This window comes from Schistocerca nitens, chromosome 11 (genome assembly GCF_023898315.1).
Source record: "Schistocerca nitens isolate TAMUIC-IGC-003100 chromosome 11, iqSchNite1.1, whole genome shotgun sequence".
Taxonomy (NCBI): domain Eukaryota; kingdom Metazoa; phylum Arthropoda; class Insecta; order Orthoptera; family Acrididae; genus Schistocerca; species Schistocerca nitens.
The window spans coordinates 110,002,170-110,024,818 of NC_064624.1; the positions used below are offsets into that span (position 1 = coordinate 110,002,170).

Here is a 22,649-nt window from a genome sequence, read left to right on the forward strand (position 1 = left end):
AAAGATACATAAAATTAATCTTTCTCCTACAGAGACTGCCTTAGGTAGATTCGTACGAATAATCCGCTCGACTGATTTGTAAAATTATATTATTCTCAATACACTCCTGGAAATGGAAAAAAGAACACATTGACACCGGTGTGTCAGACCCACCATACTTGCACCGGACACTGCGAGAGGGCTGTACAAGCAATGATCACACGCACGGCACAGCGGACACACCAGGAACCGCGGTGTTGGCCGTCGAATGGCGCTAGCTGCGCAGCATTTGTGCACCGCCGCCGTCAGTGTCAGCCAGTTTGCCGTGGCATACGGAGCTCCACCGCAGTCTTTAACACTGGTAGCATGCCGCGACAGCGTGGACGTGAACCGTATGTGCAGTTGACGGACTTTGAGCGAGGGCGTATAGTGGGCATGCGGGAGGCCGGGTGGACGTACCGCCGAATTGCTCAACATGTGGGGCGTGACGTCTCCACAGTACATCGATGTTGTCGCCAGTGGTCGGCGGAAGGTGCACGTGCCCGTCGACCTGGGACCGGCCCGCAGCGACGCACGGATGCACGCCAAGACCGTAGGATCCTACGCAGTGCCGTAGGGGACCGCACCGCCACTTCCCAGCAAATTAGGGACACAGTTGCTCCTGGGGTATCGGCGAGGACCATTCGCAACCGTCTCCATGAAGCTGGGCTACGGTCCCGCACACCGTTAGGCCGTCTTCCGCTCACGCCCCAACATCGTGCAGCCCGCCTCCAGTGGTGTCGCGACAGGCGTGAATGGAAGGACGAATGGAGACGTGTCGTCTTCAGCGATGAGAGTCACTTCTGCCTTGGTGCCAATGATGGTCGTATGCGTGTTTGGCGCCGTGCAGGTGAGCGCCACAATCAGGACTGCATACGACCGAGGCACACAGGGCCAACACCCGGCATCATGGGGTGGGGAGCGATCTCCTACACTGGCCGTACACCACTGGTGATCGTCGAGGGGACACTGAATAGTGCACGGTACATCCAAACCGTCATCGAACCCATCGTTCTACCATTCCTAGACCGGCAAGGGAACTTGCTGTTCCAACAGGACAATGCACGTCCGCATGTGTCCCGTGCCACCCAACGTGCTCTAGAAGGTGTAAGTCAACTACCCTGGCCAGCAAGATCTCCGGATCTGTCCCCCATTGAGCATATTTGGGACTGGATGAAGCGTCGTCTCACGCGGTCTGCACGTCCAGCACGAACGCTGGTCCAACTGAGGCGCCAGGTGGAAATGGCATGGCAAGCCGTTCCACAGGACTACATCCAGCATCTGTACGATCGTCTCCATGGGAGAATAGCAGCCTGCATTGCTGCGAAAGGTGGATATACACTGTACTAGTGCCGACATTGTGCATGCTCTGTTGCCTGTGTCTATGTGCCTGTGGTTCTGTCAGTGTCATCATGTGATGTATCTGACCCCAGGAATGTGTCAATAAAGTTTCCCCTTCCTGGGACAATGAATTCACGGTGTTCTTATTTCAATTTCCAGGAGTGTATATAAGTGTTGTGTCTAAGATCTCCATATTTATTAAACATACAGGAGTCTAGAATTAATGTTACGCATGCGCAGGAAGGTGCAGTCATTTCGGTGGCCGTGCTTTGGCAGACAGTGACCAGACGCTGGTCGGTGACTCGGCACAGACCGCTGCCGCTGCTCCGTGCTGTTGCCGCATTTCTCTGTTTCTGCAGACTCTGCTGGCAATGGGGACAACAACAGTCGCCTTGCTCGCCTTTCGACTCAGACCGTTGCTGGGATACGGCGTGGGCCGATGAGGAGAGCCGTGCATTGTTGACAACTGCGTCACGTCTTCATTTGTCTCGTTTACTGTAATGGGGTACAGTTGACTGAAGGATCATTTTTGAAAGGGCCTTAGTCCAAATTTTGACAAAATGAGTTAAGCACGGTCACAGATCCTATACACACAGATAGATATTTTTGTAAGAAAATGGCTTTATTGCCGATACCTCAAATGTTTTACTGTGACTCAGTTACAATGGCATCATTTATGAAAGGGCTTTACTCCTGGAATAGTGCCCTTTCAATGGTGATTGTATTAGCATGCCATCTACCGAATACTTAAAGCACTTTATCTTACCTTTCTCTTTCTGTAGTTGAACCGTTGCTATTTCTGAAGAAGTGTTGTGAAACGTAAAATGACTCCAAGTATTGTGTTGGAGAGTAGTGACAGTACCAAGAAAGAAATAAAGAAAGAAACAAAAACGTATTGTTGGAAAACATGAGCAGAACGCTATAAGAACAGCCACAGTAATTTGTCATGAGTACAGTAATCCTTTCAGCCATGTTCCTTTATACATTTTGAACACAGTAGTTACAATCAGATGTGGCTTCTAAACACACACATTCACGTCCGATTCCAAAGTTCAGGAATTTTTGAAGGCTGTCGCCCTGTTTCCTGTATCTTTTTGTTTTTCGTGTTCTGTGCTGTACTCTACGTTAATTCATCATTACTTGGACACGAATTAGGGTTGCACAGTCTCCTCAGACATGTAGATAGCGGTTGCACAGAATGTATTGTTACAGTAGAGCAATGCACGGCCGATGCGAGTCGACTACTTTAGTCGCATACGTGACGGCGCAGCAATAAATGCGCCGTGAGTGGCAGCGTTAATAGAGACGCGTACAGCGCGTGTCACGTGACACGACACTACAGTGCGACACGCACAAGTCGCGCGGGTGCAGCGCATATTGCGACGCGTACGCCACACCTCGCACGCGCCGGCTGGCGACGCTCTGCGCTGACAGAACCGAAGCGCGCGCAACCTGTTATCTTCCTCAAACGATTTTACAGAAACTATTCAGTGAAAATATTTGATTTTTGCCTTACTTGTATCGTTATGTATCAGCTTCGTGTCGAAGTGCCCATCATCTCGCTAATGACCATTCTTATTGTGATGTACACGGCCGGCCGGTGTGGCCGTGCGGTTCTAGGCGCTTCAGTTTGGAACCACGTGACCGCTACGGTCGCAGGTTCGAATCCTGCCTCGGGCATGGATATGTATGATGTCCTTAGGTTAGTTAGGTTTAAGTAGTTCTAAGTTCTAGGGGACTGATGACCACAGATGTTAAGTCCCATAGTGCTCAGAGCCATTTGAACCATTTGTTTTTAGTAAGACACTACGCAAAACTCAAAAAGTTTGCAACGAAAATTAGGGATCGCTGTGATTTTGCGTTTGGTACGTATCACACCATATGTTGCTGCGTATGAAATTTAGCTAACATGCTGAATTTTTGTTTAGACTTGGGAGGGAGTCTCTATCTGCCTCCGATTTCGAGGAAATGGATCCCATGTAGCGAGCTCACGTCCGATCTCACGCCCGCGAGAATGAAATACTCGCAACATCTCTCATATCTCCTAAACCACTCGAGACATCGAAACGAAAGTTTGGTGAATGATAGCACACAAGGAGGAGAGTGTTTTGCCAACTCTTAAGCACACGGAACTTTCTTATCTATGGCGATATATCAGTACTTATACTTCCCTTTCTATTTATTTCACTCCAGTGACTGTAATTTTTTAAGAGTTATTGACAGCTAGCGAAACAAGAGCTTCCTATTATGAAAATAAACATGAAATTTCTTCTTGTATGTTACTGCAAACCGATACTATGAGGTTTTTCGTAAGCTATTGTTGCTCTGTGATTGCCAATTACTTATTTAATGAGGCACTCCGTTTCGGAATTCTGTCGCAATAGCTGCTGTGAGATGAGTTTGGCAAATTACACTGTGACAAAGGACGTACAATTAAACCAGTCACCAAGAGAAATGTGGCCGTTACTCACAAACGGTAATGCTTCTTCGAATGAGAAAAGGTTAACAATTAACACAAAAATAGATTGCCAATTCTATTGGAATTTTGGTGGAATTCCAGTAACCCATCGTATTTTTAACACTGAGCCACTGGAATGGAAACTTACCAAAGGATTTTATTCCTTCTCTTCATCGGAGCAGTATTAAGATAATGACGAGCGTTTCTTCAAGCGGAATGATAGGCACATGCCAGATACTGGTTACTCACCTACGGCTTGCCAAACTGACAATGTCTGATCGCGAATAAAGTAGTCGTTATTGAGAAAAATAAAAAATTGATCTGTCGCGCAACACAATGGTCAGTGTATTGTCAGCAGCAGGGGATAATGCGCTCGACAGGAATGCACAAGCTAGCCAAGTGTGCCTTGTGAGTTGGAGTTCGAGAAACATTGTCATGAAAGTAGATCTGCCTTTGCCAACAGTACATTTCAACAAATTAAATATATTTAATCAAGACACTCTTTTACGATATTCCTACTTCCGTAATAACACCGACCATTTTCTTCATTGGTGTAGCCTGTTGTATAATTAGTTTATTAATGCTGATAATGTGCATGCAACAATTGAAATGCCTTTTCTCATCATGGTAAACCAATTAAAACATTGTTATTTGCGACTGCTTTTCGACTGTTTCTAGCTTGTAGTGAAAATGTGATGTTCATATGCGTGTAGTACAGTGTGGTCGTATTACATTATTACATTCATATCCAAGCAGCGACCGGAGTGGCCGAGCGGTTCTAGGCGCTACAGTCTGGAATCGCAGGTTCGAATCCTGCCTCGGGCATGGAAGTGTGTGATTTCCTTAGGTTATTTAAGTTTAAGTAGTTCTAAGTTCTAGGGGACTGATGACCTCAGAAGTTAAGTCCCATAGTGCTCAGAGCCATATCCAAGTAATCACAGTGAGACTTCTATACATCAGATCTTGGACGCATTTTAACGGGAGATTACCACTTTCCAAATTTTTGTAACAGATTGTACAGATACGCCAAGGGCAGCGAGAAGATGACCTTGTTTTAATTTCCTGCCTTGCTTCTTAATCACATGATTTTATTATACTCCTTGCTTCCTTATTCACTACCTTCTTTCCTTTCTTGTGATCCGAAAACATCGCGGAGGCATATGATACAATTCCAGCGGCCAATGGCTCACCAGTTACTGAAGTATGCATTTTTCTTGACAGAAGAAAAACAAAAGAGAAGAATACAGATATAAATAACAGAAATGTATAATGTACTAACGAAGAAAGCTGGAGCGTTTAACTGGTGAAAAACGAAACACACCCAAAGGCGATAAAATTTAGTATACAGTAAGGCAATGTTTATCGCATGGGCAATACTACCGCTGCTCATATGCGCCGTACCGATGTGGGCACATGGCCGGGCTACTTTTCCTCTCCCGCCTCGAATTTCCCACGAGGCACGCGCGACGCGCTGCGCGAGAAACTGTGCCTCAACCACAACGCCGCGCGACCTGGCGCAGGCGCGCGTCGCGTCCCAGTCGCGTCGCGTCGCGACGCAGTTTCCGCGCGTGTGGCGCGGCGCAGCGCAGCGCGCGTTTTTGTAACATCACAGGTTCAAATGGGGCCGCGCAAATTGCGACGCGACGCGACTGGGACGCGACACGCGCCTGCGCCAAGTCGCGCGGCGTTAGGCTAGGCGCAAATTGAGAAGCGTATAGCACGTGTGATGCGACACGACACTACAGCGCGACACGCACGTGCCGCACGGGTCGCGCGGGTGCAGCGCATATTGCGACGCGTACACCACCACACCTCGCACGCGCCGGCTGGCGACGCTCTGCGCTGACTGAACCGAAGCGCGCAACGTGTTATCTTTCTCAAACGATTTTACAAAAACTATTCTCTGAAAATATATGATTTTTGCCTTACTTGTAGCGTTATATGTCAGCTTCGTGGCGAAGTGCCGATCACCTCGCTAATGACCATTCTTACTGAGATGTACACATTTTAGTAAGACACTACGCAAAACTCAAAAAGTTTGCAACGAAAATTAGGGGTCGCTATGATTTTGCGTTTGGTGCGTATTACACCATATGTTGCTGCGTATGAAATTTAGCTAACATGCTGAATTTTTGTTTAGACTTGGGAGGAGATCTCTCTCTGCCTCCGATCTCGAGAAAATGGATCCCATGTAGCGCGCTCACTTCCGATCTCACGCCCGCGACAGTGAAATACTCGCAACATCTCTCGCATCTCCTAAACTGCTCGAGACATCGAAACGAAAGTTTGGCGAATGATAGCACACATGGAGGAGAGCGTTTTTCCAATTATTAAACACACGGAACTTTCTTATCCATGGCGATATATCACTACTTATACTTCTTTTTTTATTTATTTCACTCCAGTGACTGTAATTTTTTAAGAGTTATCGACAGCTAGCGAAACAAGAGCTTCCTAGTATGCAAATAAACATGAAATTTCTATGAGGTTTTTCGTAAGCTATTGAGCTCTGTGATTGCCAATTACTTGTTTAATGAGGCCCTTCGTTTCGGAATTCTGTCTCAATAGCTGATGTGAGATGAGTTTGGCAAATTACATTGTGATAAAGGAGGTACAATTAAACCAGTCACCAAGAGAAATGTGGCCGTTACTCACAGACGGTGATGCTTCTTCGAATGAGAAAAGGTTAACAACTCACACAAAAACAGATTGACAATTCTGTTGGAATTTTGGTGGAATCCCCGTAACCCATCGTATTTTTAACACTGAGCGACTGGAATGGAAATTTACCAAAGGATTTCATTCCTTCTCTTGATCTGAGCAGTATTAAAATAATGACGAGCGTTCGTTCAGGCGGAATGATAGGCACATGCCAGGTACTGTTTACTCACCTAGGGCTTACCAAACTGACGCGTGATCGCGAATAAAATAGTTGTTATTGAGAAAAATAAACAAGTGGTCTGTTTCACAACACAATGGTCAGTGTATTGTCAGCAGCAAAGGATAATGCGCTCGACAGGAATGCACAAGCTAGCCATGTGTGCCTTGTGAGATGGAGTTCGAAAAACATTGCCATGAAAGTAGATCTGCGTTTGTCAGCAGCACATTTCAACAAATTAAATATATCTAATCATAACTCTCTTTTAGGATATTCCTACTTTCGTAATAATACCGACCATTTTCTTCATTTGTGTAGCCTGTTGTTGTATGGTTCAAAATGGTTCAAATGGCTCTGAGCACTATGGGACTCAACTTCTGAGGTCATTAGTCCCCTAGAACTTAGAACTAGTTAACTAACCTAAGGACATCACAAACATCCATGCCCGAGGCAAGATTCGAACCTGCGACCGTAGCGGTCTCGCGGTTCCTGACGGCAGCGCCTAGAACCACACGGCCACTTCGGCCGGCTGTTGTTGTATAATTAGTTTATTAATGCTGATAATGTCCATGCAACAATTGAAATGCTTTTTCTCATCAAGACGAGCCAATTAAAACATTGTTATTTGTGACTGCTTTTCGACTGTTTCTAGCTTGCAGTGGAAATATGTTGTTCACATGCATGTTGTACAGTGTGTCGTATTACATTATTACATCCATATCAGATTAATCACAGTGAAACTTCTATACTTCAGATCTTGGACTCTTTTTACCACAAGCACAAAGAGATCACACCTGTGGAGATTATCCCTTTCTAAATTTTTGTAACAGATCGTACAGATACGCTAGTTTACTAGGCAGCGAGAATATAACCTTGCCTTACTTCCCTGCCTTGATTCTTAATCACATGATTTTATAATATTCCTTGCTTCCTTATTCAACCCTCTGTCCCTTCTTGCGATCTGAAAACATCGCGGAGGCATATGGTGCAATTCCAGCGGGCAATGGCTCATCAGATACTGAAGTATACATTTTTCTTGACAGAAGAAAAACAAAACAAAACAAAACTATGCAGATATAAATAACAGAAAAGTATAACGTGCTAACGAAGAAAGCTGGAGCGTTTAAATGGTGCAAAACGAAACACTACCAAAAGGGCAATAAAATTCAGTACACAGTAAGGCAAAATTTATCGTATTGGCAATACTACCACTGCTGATATGCATAACAGTACACTTGCTATTGGTAATGCAAAAGAAAAGGGGTGAGGGATAGCATTCTCCTTGTAGGTTATTAACCTCCTAGCCTCGTACAGGGGTAGAAAATATATTTCGCTATTCTTGTGGTCCGAAAAATACGGTATTAAAGTGAAAAAAGAATATAGAACTTACCAATTTTGTTTCTTTCATCTATGCTCTTTTCATCGAAATCAGGCACAAACTTCGTAATAATTTCTTGCCACGCTTTCATTTTGATGACTTTGTTACTGTAGTCATCGCTTTTCATATCCCAAATAACGGGACGACTTTCCACTTGACTTATAAAATCTTCTGTGTTGATGAACTCTAAACTGATGGCTGCACTGTGTGGAGAACGACTGGGCTCAGCAACGGCTGCCTGTCTGTTGGCAACTCTGCACCGCTGTGTCTGTGATCGGTGTCCCAGTGTGAACACTCCAATACGAGCTAATGCATGTCCGGCGGTGACCGCAGCGAACAGTGTCGCTGTCCGTCACATGTGGCGAGGGTGAGTCACTGCTGGGTCACCGTGACTCGGTGACTCAGTGCAGTGTCCCGGTGTGAACGCTCCAATTCAAACGAATGTATCTCTATCAGTGACCGTCACAAGTGTCCCAGTGTGAAACGAGGCTTACACCTTACTTAACTACGTACTCGAATTGTTTACCATCGACTGCAGACTTGCAATCGCCGTTCGAGAGAAAGATGAACAGATAAAAGTAGACTGGATGTTACGTCGTAGCGTCCTGTGGGGATGCGACGGCGCACACAGCCTGGTGTGACTGGGGCTTCGTGACAGGCTGCACCTTCCAGCGCTGCCCTCAGAGATGAGCAGTCGAGACCGGCAGGCAACTGTAGAGCAGCATTGCTTCCTATCGGATGACCGAACTGGGCAGCCGTCTTGTCGGAACCACGTACGCTGACTCTTATCCGGTGGTCCGTCTTCCAGGAGAAGAGACGGAGTGTTCGTAGAGAAGGGTGCCTATTCAACAGCCCTTCGATGACGTGAGAACTCACGGTGGAGTTTCCTATGGCGCCGCACCACGCATTTACGCTCCACGGTCGTCGGTGGTGTGCGTGACGGGGCCAGCGTGGACTTTGAGCTGGCCAGCAGTGCACGTTACGTAAATCTACATTACTGCCGTTCGTGAGCGTCGCTTCCTCGGTAAAGGGGTAACACGTCGGAAAATCGCAGTGTCGCGTCCCAGGCGCCGCAGAGCAAAGCGGCAGAATTCTGCACCGACGTTCGAAATCACGTCCTCCGGGCAGCTGATGCAGTGACAGACGACGAGGGTGGAATTTGTATGGATGCGAGATGCGGATGACACTCGCCTGGCCGGTCCCGCGTTCCTCGGCCCGACACACCGCGGACTGAACGACCGCCGCAGCCAGGACGGCTCCCTGGTGAGCTGCGTCGGCCGCAGCCCTCGCCGCCGCCCCCCGCCTGGCGCCGGAACTGCCCGCTCGCGCTGCTGGCCTCATAATTCGTGCGAGTGCCTCACGCGACGGGCAGCGTCGATCGGGATGGCCGTCCCTGCCGTCTCGACAGCATTTCTTCGGCATTCGCCGTACAGAAGTGGCACGTCCAACTTCTCCTCATCAGCGTGCGAGGAGCCTTACAGCGGAAATGACCTGCCGACAGAAGACACAGTTCCTGCTGGTCCCGCAATGCAGACGAGTAAACAGTCGACATGCTTACACAAACAAGTAGCCTAGCGTGAGCGTCTTTAAACGCGGTAGCCGACTCCGGCCAACTTGCCTTTCAGTCTTAAAACATTTCTCGGATTATTTTGCGAAAAGTTTCAACTCCAAAATCAAATGGTTCAAATGGCTCTGAGCACCATGCGACATAACTTCTGAGGTCATCAGTCGCCTAGAACTTAGAACTACTTAAACCTAACTAAGCCGGCCGCGGTGGTCTCGCGGTTCTAGGCGCGCAGTCCGGAACCGTGGGACTGCTACGGTCGCAGGTTCGAATCCTGCCTCGGGCATGGATGTGTGTGATGTGCTTAGGTTAGTTAGGTTTAAGTAGTTCTAAGTTCTAGGGGACTGATAACCACAGCAGTTGAGTCCCATAGTGCTCAGAGCCATTTGAGCCTAACTAACGTAAGGACATGACACACATCCATGCCCGAAGCAGGATTCGAACCTGCGACCGTAGCAGTCGCTGGGCTGCAGACTGTAGCGCCTAGAACCGCACGGCCACTCCGGCCGGCTCAACTCCAAAATCAACAATCTCCATATCCCTGTACTCGTCTGTTCAAGAGCATTCGGACGCCGTTAAAAAAAGTATATCATCGTATTTTTAAAAAATCACAGTCGCTTCAATATCTCGATGTATTCTTAACATTCTCTGTGACTCACCAGAATACGTACCCGCAAACCACTGCCCATCCTTAGGAGTACAGGTTCCACAAATCTATGCCCTATTATACCAAATGTAAGCAAACCCGAACTCACATACGGGCCGCACTGGGTAGCCGCGCGGTCTAGGGCGCCTTGTCACGGTCCGTGCGGCTCCCCCCCTCGGAGGTTCGAACCCTCCCCCGGACATGGCAGTGTGTATTTTCAGCAGTGCAAGTTAGTTTAAGTTCGATTAAGTAGTGCGTAAGCTTAGGGTCCGATGATCTCTGCAGTTTGGTCCCATAAGACCTTACCAAAAAAATTTCCAAAAAAACATTTTCTCACATATTGTCGTCTGTTTATTGTCACGGCTGTCATACAAAGTGCTCAAAACGTTGATAACGAGAATTGCTATAAAATGATTTTCGACAAATAATACTGCACGTTGAGTTACATCAGGAGTTACCGCCAGCACAGGCCCGTGTTGTAACGCATTTCGTGCCTTTGGCAGTGATCGCTGTTTCCTAAAAGAATGCTTGTTTTAATTTTTCCCACAAATGAAAACATAGTTGTGTTAAGTTTGACGAGTGAGCAGACCGATTCGCGTTTTCTGAACTACCGTTCCAGTGCTCTCCTAAGTGTTCTCTCCAGAGGCTCCGCCGCCAGACGTGAGAAACCGGGGGTCACGATGATGAAACATTGGTTGCCTTATGTCCCCCAGTAGCTGCGGCGGCAGCACATCTGAGGAACTCGAGATGCCCGGGTGTGTTTAGATTCCCGTCAGCAGAGTGCAGACCACGATGCGGGTCTCGAAAAACGCGCACTGAATGACAATATACCGATGGCGTCGCTTTTGTCGACTTCCATGAGTCGTATTGAGTTTTCAGCTGACGATTACAGCGTGTTGCGAAGATTGACTTGTCCACGGTGTATAAACGATTGTTCTTCCTTAAGGTACGTTCTCCTTGTTGCGACTGTTGCCATTATCGTTCAACAATGATCGTGCAACCACAATCGTAGAACGCTATTGCTCTGAATTGTGCTGTCTTCGTTCGACCGTCTGCCGACACGGTCGTTAAACGACGATCGTTCGTCTCGAATAGTTCCTACGGTCGCTCGCGATTTCTGTTGTGGAAGGCTACACGCGTCACGGCTCCGTTTGATGTTTTACCGGATTCCTGATACTTGTGAAACTGTCGTACGCGCAGATCTCCACTCCATCGCTACCTCGGAGACGCAAGTAGGCCGACTATAACACGACATTCAAACTCACTTAAAACTTCATAAACTGCCATTCTAGCAGCAGTAACCTATCTAACAAGTGCGCCAGACACTTGTTGTCGTAGACTCACGCGCCAAAGACACTAGTACAGGCATGCGTATTCAAATACAGAGATATGTAAACAGGCAGAATACGGCGCTGCGGTGGGCAACGCTTATATAAGTAACAAGTGCCTACCGCATGTATTAGATCTGGTACTGCTGCTACAATTGCAGATTATCAATATTTAAGTGAGTTTGTACGTGATGTTACAGTCGGTGCACGAGCGATGGGACACAGCATCTCTGAGGTAGTGATGAAGTGCGGATTTTCCCGTACGACCATTCCAGGAGTGTACTGTGAATATGAGGACTCCGGTAAAACGTCACATCTGCGACATCGCTGCGGCCGGGAAAAGATCCTGCAAGAACGGGACCGACGTCAACTGAAGAGAATCGTTCAACGTGACAGACGTCCGACTCTTCCGCAAATTGCTGCAGATTTCAATGCTGGGCCAGCAGCAAGTGTCAGCGTGCGAATCATTCAGCGAAACGTCATCGATATGGGCTTCCGGAGCCGAAGGCCCTTGGACTGTTTATGGCTGGAAGCATGTTGCCTGGTCGGACGAGTTTCGTTTCAAATTGTATCGAGCAGGTGGACGTGTATCGCTGAAACAACCGGTTTTCGGCTGTATCAATTTTTTCCACTCCAGTTTAACCTGAACGTGAAAAGCGCTCAAACTAACCTGTTTCTGAAGTAACCGATTGTCGGTTTATCGTTCCTATTACGTCCTGTAATAAACGTAGAAATCGAACAAACACTGAAAAATTTTTCTCTCTTAGTTTCGTGATACATGGAATCAAAACAATTAAATAAGCAAACAAAAGAAAACACCGAGCGTCAACCGTTCGCTGCTTTTCTCGAAAAGTGATGGGTGGTTGAATTCCAAAAGACATCAGTATTCGCCTAACGATTCTAAGTTTTAGAAACTCCGCTCAGAAATCGAGGATCGCGCGAGGGTTACAACCAGATGGAGGCGTGTTATGTAGACACTGGGAAAAGATCAGCTACCTTCCACTTTTACTGAATGCTGTGAATGAATTGTTAAGTTTCTAATTTATTACTCTTTTATGGCAGACAAATATTTAATCCCGTAAAGCACGTGAAGCATTGCAGGTCAGTGCTGTGTCACTTCGGAAAACATTTTACTAGTAGAATGGGAAAACGAGTCCAAGTTGCAAATTCTTACTTTTTATTCATTCGATGACTACTTTCAGGCCGAGACTCATTTTTAAATCACCATAACATAGTCGAAAATGGCATTACCGAAGAGGTAAAAAAATGTGCAATGAACATTTACAGTGCGTACAGATAAGTTATCTGTATGCACTGATCATTGCATATTTTTGGCGTTTTCGGAAATACAATTTTCGTATGTGTTATGATGATTTGAAAATGGTAATGATGATTCATCGAATGAATGAAGGGTAAAAATTTGCAACTCGGACTGGTTTTTCTGGTTCTACTGAGTAACGGAAGTTGCTGACCCGAGCTGCTCCAGCACGCTGGAAGTTGGACAGTATTTTACGTCACCTCGAAAACATGTTTCCAGAGCGGCGCTGGTGCCACCGGCAGTGCGAGGCACCACCGCGCAGGCCGTGCGGGGGCGGGCCCCGCTACGCACCGCACGCACCCGCGTCCCTTGTCAGGCGGCGCCCGCGGTGGCTCCGGTGTCGGTGGATTCCGCCGACGACCGACGTCGGCCGGAGGCGGCCGGCCGATCTTTTCAAATCAGTCCGCCGCTGCGTGCGCCGCCACACTACGGCACCTCTTCTCTCCCGAACGTACAGACTTCGGACGACAATCGGTGAAGTTCACATGAGTTGGTTTTCTTCTGTCAAACCGACCGATGTTCTCACGCACTAAATATGGAGCGTCAGAAACTGATAAGGGTGCGTTTCTGGTATTCTGAGGATGAAAATATATCGGGATATAATCCGGTATATATGGACTGCAATAGCAGGTTTATTCGAAACCTCATCTAGCAAAATCTTTATTGGAGATATTAGGCATAGATCATAACCTCCAAAAATAATTTATTCGAGTCAAAAGGGTAGCGTATCGTATATAGGGTAAACCTTGGTAAGTTGGTGGCATTGCTTATTTCGTGACACTATGTGCATTCCTCTTCACGGATTTACCAACCACGCCAGAATTGCAGCCTCTGCCCACACGTAGCAGCACACGGCCCCTACCTGCGGCCTCGGCAGCACAGTCAGTTGTTTTCTCCCGTCGGGGGTAACTGGCTTTCGCTTTCGCACTGCAGAATTCCACTTGCTTTCAAAGTGCTGATTACTCCTCATACTAACAAAGTAACATTTTTTGATTTTGCACAGTTGTTTATGTGATATAAATAAATTTTTCTGATTAAGGTTTGTCTTTTTGCGTTCGTTAGTTTAGACGTAATAGCCTTAGCTGCGCTAAAGTGCGCGTCATTTACGATGACGGCCGAGTTTAGGTTCGTTCTGCGCATCTGACGTCACAAAACACAGTCAGCCAATGAACAGAGAACGACGTCGCCAGAGCTCGACTGCAGTGCAGAGCACGGACGAGTGTCTTCAGTTTTAGAAACGTTCTGTCACAAATAAAGTAACTGAACAAAAGCTAGGTCTTGATAGCAGACTTTCTATAAAAGAAAGTTTGGGAAAAGCATTCTTTATACCAATTGCTTCATATTCTATTAATTAATTACACCAAACAAGCAATAAGCCTCCTAATTCAGGAGATAGCAAGGACATTCATTCTGACTAACCGCTCTTTCGCAATAAAGAACAGCGGTAATTGTTTATTTCCTATTGTACTTCGACGAAACGTGAGTAATTCGTAGTCATACCAACAGTGTTTGTCGGTATTTTGCGTGATTCTTTAAAGTCCTCCAGGAAGCCAATTGAATGACAAGCTGCGGTAGCGTAAAGGTTAAGGTGATGCCGGCACGGTAGCTCAACGTGTTCGGTCAGAGGGTTACGTACCCTCCGTAGTAAAAGAAACTGAGTTAATCGATCATCAACGAACCTAATCGCCTCGAGCAGAGACAACGAACAAAAGCGAACAAATTGACATAAAAAAAAAGAAAGTGTTTGGATTGAAAGCAAAAGGTTCTGAGTTCAAACCTTATTCGATGCTTAATATTTTCATTATTTAAAAACAATATCGAAGTGTCTTACTTCATGAATTTTATTTGTTTGAATGTAATTTTTTTAAATATCTAGTGGCAACTAAAATCAACCATACGGAAAGTATACGCTGTGGACTTTTACCTCTGTAAACTCTTCAAAATTTCGTGCAATGGTTTACTACATTTAATGCTGCATAATAACTGCGTTGAACATCGAAACAAAATTAAATCATTTATGGGGGGAGGGGGGGGGAAGGTAATCAGTCAAGAAGATGTGTAAAAATCAAATTTTTGGGCCAAATAGTTTTTGTGAAATCTAATGATAAGTGTGTCAAAGCAGTCGGAACACCATGTGTGTGCACAGGCGAGTAGTGCAGTGACAAAATCGCGCACAGCGCGGAATGCGGGGAGCACGTGTCTGTAGCAGCGAAAGGCTTAATGCGGCCGTGGCGGCTTTACTTCATAAACTGCGCGCTCCCCCCTAAACGTAAGTATGCCATCTATACTATAGTATGGCGCTGCTTCTCTTGGCGGGTGCGTCGTGTGCAACTGGCAACGCAGCAATCTCCCGCGTCTGGCCGGGCGTGCGCGAGCCGCCAAGATAAAAGAATTGAACATCTTAGCATTTTAACTGCCATCTTGCGCCACCCTAGACAGTCTTTGCAAATACTGGCTAATAAACGTTTTTAAAAGCGTATATTTAATTATTTGTAGCAGCATGCCCATGGTATAGATAGAGCACTTCATTTTAAACCAGATAATATATTAAATTTACTTATCACGAATTAACCAAGCTATCACGAACTTAACCTTTTTTTTCTTCTGCATGTTAGATGCCTCCAAAATATCGCTATTATGCGAACCAAAATATTATTACAGCAGCAAGGTTGGTAAAAGAGGAGAAGTACTCAATTTACGAGGCATCAAAGCAATGTGAAGTGCCGTGGCCTACCCCAAAAGACTTTCTTAGCAGGACTGAAGGTGAATGTGTAGGCGTACCTAAATTAGGGAAACCTCTTCTTTACCTGTACAAATGGAACAAAGAATATGCAATTACATACTTTCCACACAGGAAATGACTGTAATTCAGATTCGAAAACTGGCTTATAAGCTAGCTACAGCAACTCGTGGGAAACATCCCTTCAGTGAAGAAGAAAAAGCTGCAGCGGACTGGTGGTGGAAAGATTTTAAAACACGTTATGGGCTTCCCTTAAGAGTGTCAGAAAATATAGCTGCTTATAGGTCTTCAGTGGGAAATAAGTCAATAATTACTGACTTTTATCAAGAATTAGAAGCATTAGTCACAGATCTAGGAGTTCAAAATCGCCCAGATCTAGTAAGGAATTGTGATAAGACAGGGCTCTCATATGTGGTGTAAGCATCCAAGATCGTTGCAGCAATTGGAAAAAAGTATGTATATAGCAGAACTTTTGCTGATCGAGGTGAAAATCACTCAGTTCTTGCCTGTGTCAATGCTAGCGGTCACTGGATACCACCTATGCTAATATTTACGGGTGTTCGAATGTCAGAAACTCTTCTGAAAGACGCAATTCCTGGCACCATTTATCACCAAAAGGGAGGATAAATGGAGAACTTTTTTCTGGAATGGACCAATCATTTCATACAATGTATACCGCCTGCAAGACCTATAATTTTAGTAATGGATTCCCATGGATCCCATATTTCAGCAGTAGCCCAAACACTTTTAAGTCTAAACTGAAGCCGGCCGAAGTGGCCGTGCGGTTAAAGACGCTGCAGTCTGGAACCGCAAGACCGCTACGGTCGCAGGTTCGAATCCTGCCTCGGGCATGGATGTTTTTGATGTCCTTAGGTTAGTTAGGTTTAACTAGTTCTAAGTTCTAGGGGACTAATGACCTCAGCAGTTGAGTCCCATAGTGCTCAGAGCCATTTTTTGAACCTAAACTGAAGAGTTTCCTCATGGCTCACTCGTTCTATTCTGTCGAGGAGCTCCTGGAAGAGCTGAAAAATTAAGCAAATTCTAGTGTTACATTGTTAATTTTCTTTATTTAAACTTACGACTTGTCGCTTGAATATGTTTCTTATATTCCATTTTATCTGTTTCTACTATCGCGTTATAATTTCATGTATTGACTCGTTCCATGACCATGGAGACTTCTCTTTAGTTTGGTCCCACGGAAAAATAAAAAAAAAAATAAAAAATAAAATAAAAGAAAAGGTCATTGATCTGACCAAGAAGAACCAGATGCTTTAAGAAACAAGAAGATACTGGATGAATGGATGATTGGGATGGGGCAAATGAAAAGAAAGGCGAAGAAGACGGGAGATGAAGAAACTAACGGAATAATGTGGGAATGGTTCGTAAGTGCGAGGGAAAATAACTTACCTTTTTCCGGACCCACGTTGCATAGTGAGCCAAAGAGCTTGGAAACATCGGGTTTATGCATACATGGGAAGGCTGTACAGTTTCAGAGCTAGGCACAACATCGTGTGGAATGAAGTGTGTGGGGAAGCTAAGGATGTGCAGCAAAGTGTAGCAACAGAACGGAAGACAGTATTGTGCGACCTAACTGCGGATTATGATCCGAAAGACGTGTTCGGAGCCGATAAAACGGGTCTGTTTCGTCGCGCACTGTCTTCAGAATCTCTAGCAATTTGAGGTGAAAATACTCTTTCCACAACAGCAGTTGTGACTGGTGCAGCAAGAGCAAAACTCACAAGCGTCTCTCTATTTTTACATGAAGTACCTGTACTTTTAAGGGGATGGAATACATCACACTATCTCTTAGCTGTTTCCAAATTAGCTTCTTCCCATTCCTCACCTTTCTGCGACACAATGTTGTTCACACATCCTATCTGAAATGTTGCACATCAGTCTACTGTCTTCAGAATTATCAGAAAATTTAAAAATTTAGCCCAAGAAACAGAATTTTTTAGCGTTGTACAATGAAATGATTTCAGAGGTTGAAGTGGAGAACTCCATTTTTCCAAATAAGTCAGTTGAGTGTCTTAAAAAAATTGATAACAGGCTCGTATTTTGACTGAGTAACAATACTTCCTTTCCCCAAGTTAAATAAAAATGAAAAAATTATTGAAGTTTGAAATTTACCAAACTTCCTGTTAATGGTTTCTTTCTGTAAGCACGCTGCAATCGTGGTTATTTGCAACTTTTGGATTGAATTTAAAAACATTTTTAACTGACATTGTGTGAAATGAAGCCAAATAAGTGACTGTGGGTTTTCGAAAAATTGTTTCAGCAACGTAGGACACCTACCCTGAGATAGAAAATAAGATTTCCAAGGTTCATACATATCAACTCCTCTTAAAAACTCCTCTGAACAATGTCAACAATCTAGTTTTAATACTACCTATAACTTTTATGTATTCAGTATCACAGAATGATTTCAGTTCACGCATGTCACAGTACTGAAAAAATTAATTCACTGTTGTTTCTGTATCAGTGGGAAGAACTTATTTCTGCACTTGATCTCCAGTGTGTACCCCATGAACTGCACAACGGATGCCTTCCATTCTCACCTCGAGAACACTGTTCAGTTAGGAACAGACAATGTTTACTCCACCCATCTTGTGGCCACCAAATGTGGTACCACAATTACCTGCACAAAACGTGACAATCGTGTCAACTATATTTTTAATTTTTAAAATATGAACGCTATATCCTAGCTAATAATCCTGCTGTTTCTCCGCCGGTGTTCGGAAGACAGATTACTTTGCACTGAACACCTTTCGCAGGAACGAAATACGTAGCTAGAATCAGTAATAACTTTAAGCTTTCGTGATTTCGTGCATCAACCATGACAGACACACACTTAGCATTTTTAAAACGTTCACTAAAATCGACTCCTACTTTCTCTTAGAACATTCAAATTTCTTCTCAAACTGCCCTCTGACGAGAATAGTGGTGCTGTCCATTGAACGGAAAGAACAAATGTGTTTTGTGGTATGGGAGCCAAGCATGACTTCTTCCGCAGCGATACGTTTCTGTTCCTCTATTTGTAGTGTGTGACATAAATTTCAGTTTGATACGCCAAACTGTCTCACAGAAAAAGACTCTACAAAGAACGAAATGAAAAACGAGTAACGGATAAAAGAAAAACCAGATTACTTTTTCAGGCTATGTAATTACAAATTAAAAACTCTCCGTTATTTTCCTTTAATCGCAGCGTGAAGCTTTGTTTCTTTCCACGTCTCATGGTTTCATGGTTCTAGGTCAACGCAAAGAACGCTACTTCTCTTGGCTGTCCGTCATTTCGACTGTCAAAACGTGTCACATAAGTGGCCGTAAGTTTTCCCTGGCTTCACCTACAAGCACAGAACTTCTCCACTGCTAACATTTTCAACTTGATACGCCAAAAGTCTTCCTCTCTTTGTAGTTCATCCGCACTTAAAAAGAAAGTTATGATGCTCGAAATTCTCGCAGAAACGGCGATCAGTCGCTTCTTTTTCTTTATGTGTTGCGTTTTGTCGACACGTCCCCCATGTTCAATGAAAAATACTGAACGACAGAGCGTACATTGTACCTTCGTATAGTCGTGGTTTACTTCGACAGGGGACTCTCCTTTCACGGTTTTAGAGGAAGAACACTTTCTTCTACTCGTATTAACGGGCACGAGTTTCCCTCACATGCAGCAAACAACAGACAATGGAGGGCACTAAAGCGAGCCTGCCGAACCCTGTGTTGCAACTGCCGGCTACTTCTAACTGTTGTCCCTAACAGTTTGAGGACGTAGTGTCAGTTGCATCTGCGCGCCTCCCCCCGTCGGAGGTTCCAGTCCTGCCACGGGCATGGGTGTGTGTGTCGTCCTTGGCGTAACTTAGTTTAAGTTGGATTAAGTAGTGTGTAAGCTTAGGGACCGACGAGTTCAGCAGTTTGGTCCGATAGGAATTTAACGCCACCACCTCGGTTGCATCTACTACAAATTTGTCAAACAACAGTGAATAGCTAATGCGTAACTATGAATACAATTGAACATTGATAGCACTTTAACGTTCTTTAACGACAACTTGTTACATCCGTGCTTCACTTCCGGCGTAGCAAATGATCGAGACGAATTGCGACGGAAAATCATCTGTTCACAACCGTCCTCAACCCGTGACCAAAATACAGCGTCTTCTTTTATCTTTGCGTTCTCAGGAAGCGGTATTTGCTAATCGCTTTACGAAACCCGGTTTTGGGAGCCCCATGTACGAGGGGGTGTGTGTTACCAGCTGTATAGCGCGGGACGAGATGAACGGCCTGTGGCGTGGATGGGACGCAGGCTGCCCGGCCGTGCCGACACCGACGTAGACGCCTCGCCCGCCCTGCCGCAGCCGTTCCCTCGACTGCCTGGCAACGCCGTTCCGTGACGTCAAAGCTGGGTGGGGGTAGCCGGGCGCCCACGCCGTCTGTGCGGCCCAGTTCACAGTTGACTGTTGAGGGAGCGGCCGGGAGGACAGGAGCGTGCGACCTGACAAAGGTAAGGCGGCCAGCAGGCTACTGGAATTTCTGGACGCTGCCCATGTTCTACACGCTTTTGGGTGGTTTGTCGCGTAACTCAATAAGGGCAACGTCAAGGAACTGCTCTTGTCTAATATATTGTCTTACTTTTAAAAATGACGATGGCTACGAACAAAGGGGTCGCAATCAGGGTGTTAAATTACTGCTTTGAGTGTTCAGTAATTTATTGCTCGTTATTTATCGCCTTGCTCCAGTCTTTTAACCGGTGAAAACTTGAGCAAGAATAAGGTAGAACGGATGGAAAATACCCACCACATTCAGTCGGCTAGTATTTCGATGGCAGTGTAGATTTCTCCAGAATTCTCGTACCAAACGTATTTAATATGAAAACCTCGCGTTCTTGATTATGTACGTAGGATGCAAGTTTGCGAAAACCGTGAAGTTCGGCACTTGTGACTGGGTGAGTTCTATGGCGACACGGCGTCTGCTGCCACTGGTTCCAGCAGCCGTGGTTGTCTGTAAGCACTGGACCGCCAGCCTGGAACCGGAAGTCAGCTACAGGTTGCCTGTCTAGCGGTTTGCAGGGATGACAAAAATTTGTTTTTCAATATTTCGCTTACTTTTGCCGACATTAAACATCTACAATGTTGTCCTACCGTACTCATTCAGAGGTATAATCTGACATTACGGGGTCCACACAGTAACATAACTACCACAGTTGGTAACTTGGCGTGTCTCGAGGTGACGTATTTCATGGCGGTGAAATACGCGGACGTTATTCAGCCAGTCTTTCAGGATGACGGCAGTTAGCGATTTGCAATAAACTCCAGACGACATTTCAAACACTTAAGATATTTTTCGCCCCCCCCCCCCCTCACACACACACACATACGCACACACACACACACACACACACACATACGTGAAGTAGCACATTTCGCCGATCATGAAGTCACCTTCCGGATCAGACAGACTGTATCCACGCACCCCATACGAAGTGTTGGCAGAATTACATCGTCGTACAGATATAACGACACACACGTTTAGCCGCGCGAAAAACTGGCTTTTGTTTTGGCGACTTCGAAAACACGATAAGAATAATTTCAAACCGTCCCTAAACTTTTTCTCGCCTACAGGCTTAACATAAAGTATTACACACGTTAAATCGTCTGGAAAGTAATCAGACGTCGGAAGTCGTTTTGTGCATGGGCATTCCGAATACTGTGTAATCCACTCGCGGATCACAACACGTGGCGCCATGCCGACGTGCTTCTGGCCATGAAACGCAGCACTCGCGTTCATTTCACTACTTTTACAATTCTCTGGAGTTGAGATTGCGATGCGCGAGCGATCTGTTGCTTTGCTTAATATCCTGGTTAGACTGAGGCGAAGATTTGATTGGTAGTTGGCGAATTCTTGAGAATCTATCCTAATGTTTGGGCCTCTTGAAGTAAACCTTTCGTATTGTTGTTTATCGTTCTGTGACGTCACGTCTCCTAGTTTGAGATTACTAATGAAAGGGAAGCGATAACACACCACAATTTTTCGGCACTTATGCAGTTTAGCAGGTACGGAAAAAATTTTTCATTTTTTAGTCATCCAAATCGTTTCATACTTGGCATATATAATGTTTACATGCAGTTGCCAACAGTTCAATATTTTCGAATCATAGGCGGCCGCGGCCGCATTCCAAAAAAAAAACTCCCAACCTAACCTCAAGTGGGCTACGCTACAGATGTGTAAATATACAGTGGGGGGAGTTTATTAAAAGTTTGTTAATTTTGCACTGGCGTTTGATTGTGGCTAATTAGTCAAAATACGTACCTACCGTTCCGTTAAAATGAACGTATACTGTAATCGACAAAATATTGAAAAATAAAAAAAAAAAATTTTTTTTTAAATTTAAAACAATTTTTTTGATGTAAATAATTGACTGGGGCGAAAATAAATATCGTATTCGTAATCAGCGTATCACATTTGACTATAATCGATCAAATTTTGGAAAAAAATGAAAAACTTTTTCCGTACCTGCTAAACTGCATAAGTGCCAATTTTTCTCCACTACACGACGCTGCAGCGCATTCTGTCCGTTCTCGTGTTAATATTTGTCTGATAAGAGAGCCTGGTGTGTCGACAAAGCAACGCATCGGCGATCTCTTTCAGACGCGTCGTGTTCTGCGTGGCTTGTCGTGCTTGCGCATCAATCGCATCGTAAGTGACGAAAGAATGAATATTACCGATTGTGAAACTGTCACCAACTTCTGTACTTGAGGTTCAAATGACACGATTAAAGTGCAGTGTAAATTTTTGCGTGCAGGCTATTAATGACGGTAGGGTAGAGATTTAATTTCTCATTTCCAGTGCAATAGTATCGAACGTGGAGGTAGATTTGTTGTCACTTTCCGTCAGAGGAGTGAATCACGTCAGAATGGTGACATTTGTAGAGAGATTTGCTAATTATATTTGACTGAAATCTATACTAAATACTTCGTTTAGCCACT

At 45.1% G+C, this 22,649-nt stretch overlaps 3 protein-coding genes across 3 annotated transcripts in view; all 3 read left to right on the plus strand.

Annotated features, from left to right (window-relative positions):
- Positions 1-22,649, plus strand: part of LOC126212947 (ankyrin repeat and protein kinase domain-containing protein 1-like) — a 578,958-nt gene that overhangs the window by 93,092 nt on the left and 463,217 nt on the right. The window lies entirely within an intron of this gene.
- The window catches only part of LOC126212946 (poly [ADP-ribose] polymerase tankyrase-1-like), a 213,158-nt gene that overhangs the window by 80,140 nt on the left and 110,369 nt on the right, over positions 1-22,649 (plus strand). The gene's annotated exons all lie outside the window — the stretch shown is intronic.
- The window catches only part of LOC126212948 (protein roadkill-like), a 56,760-nt gene continuing 54,225 nt past the window's right edge, over positions 20,115-22,649 (plus strand). Inside the window, exon 1 of the mRNA XM_049940466.1 lies at positions 20,115-20,167. The gene's annotated coding sequence lies outside the window, so the exon portion shown is untranslated. The remainder of the gene's footprint in view (positions 20,168-22,649) is intronic.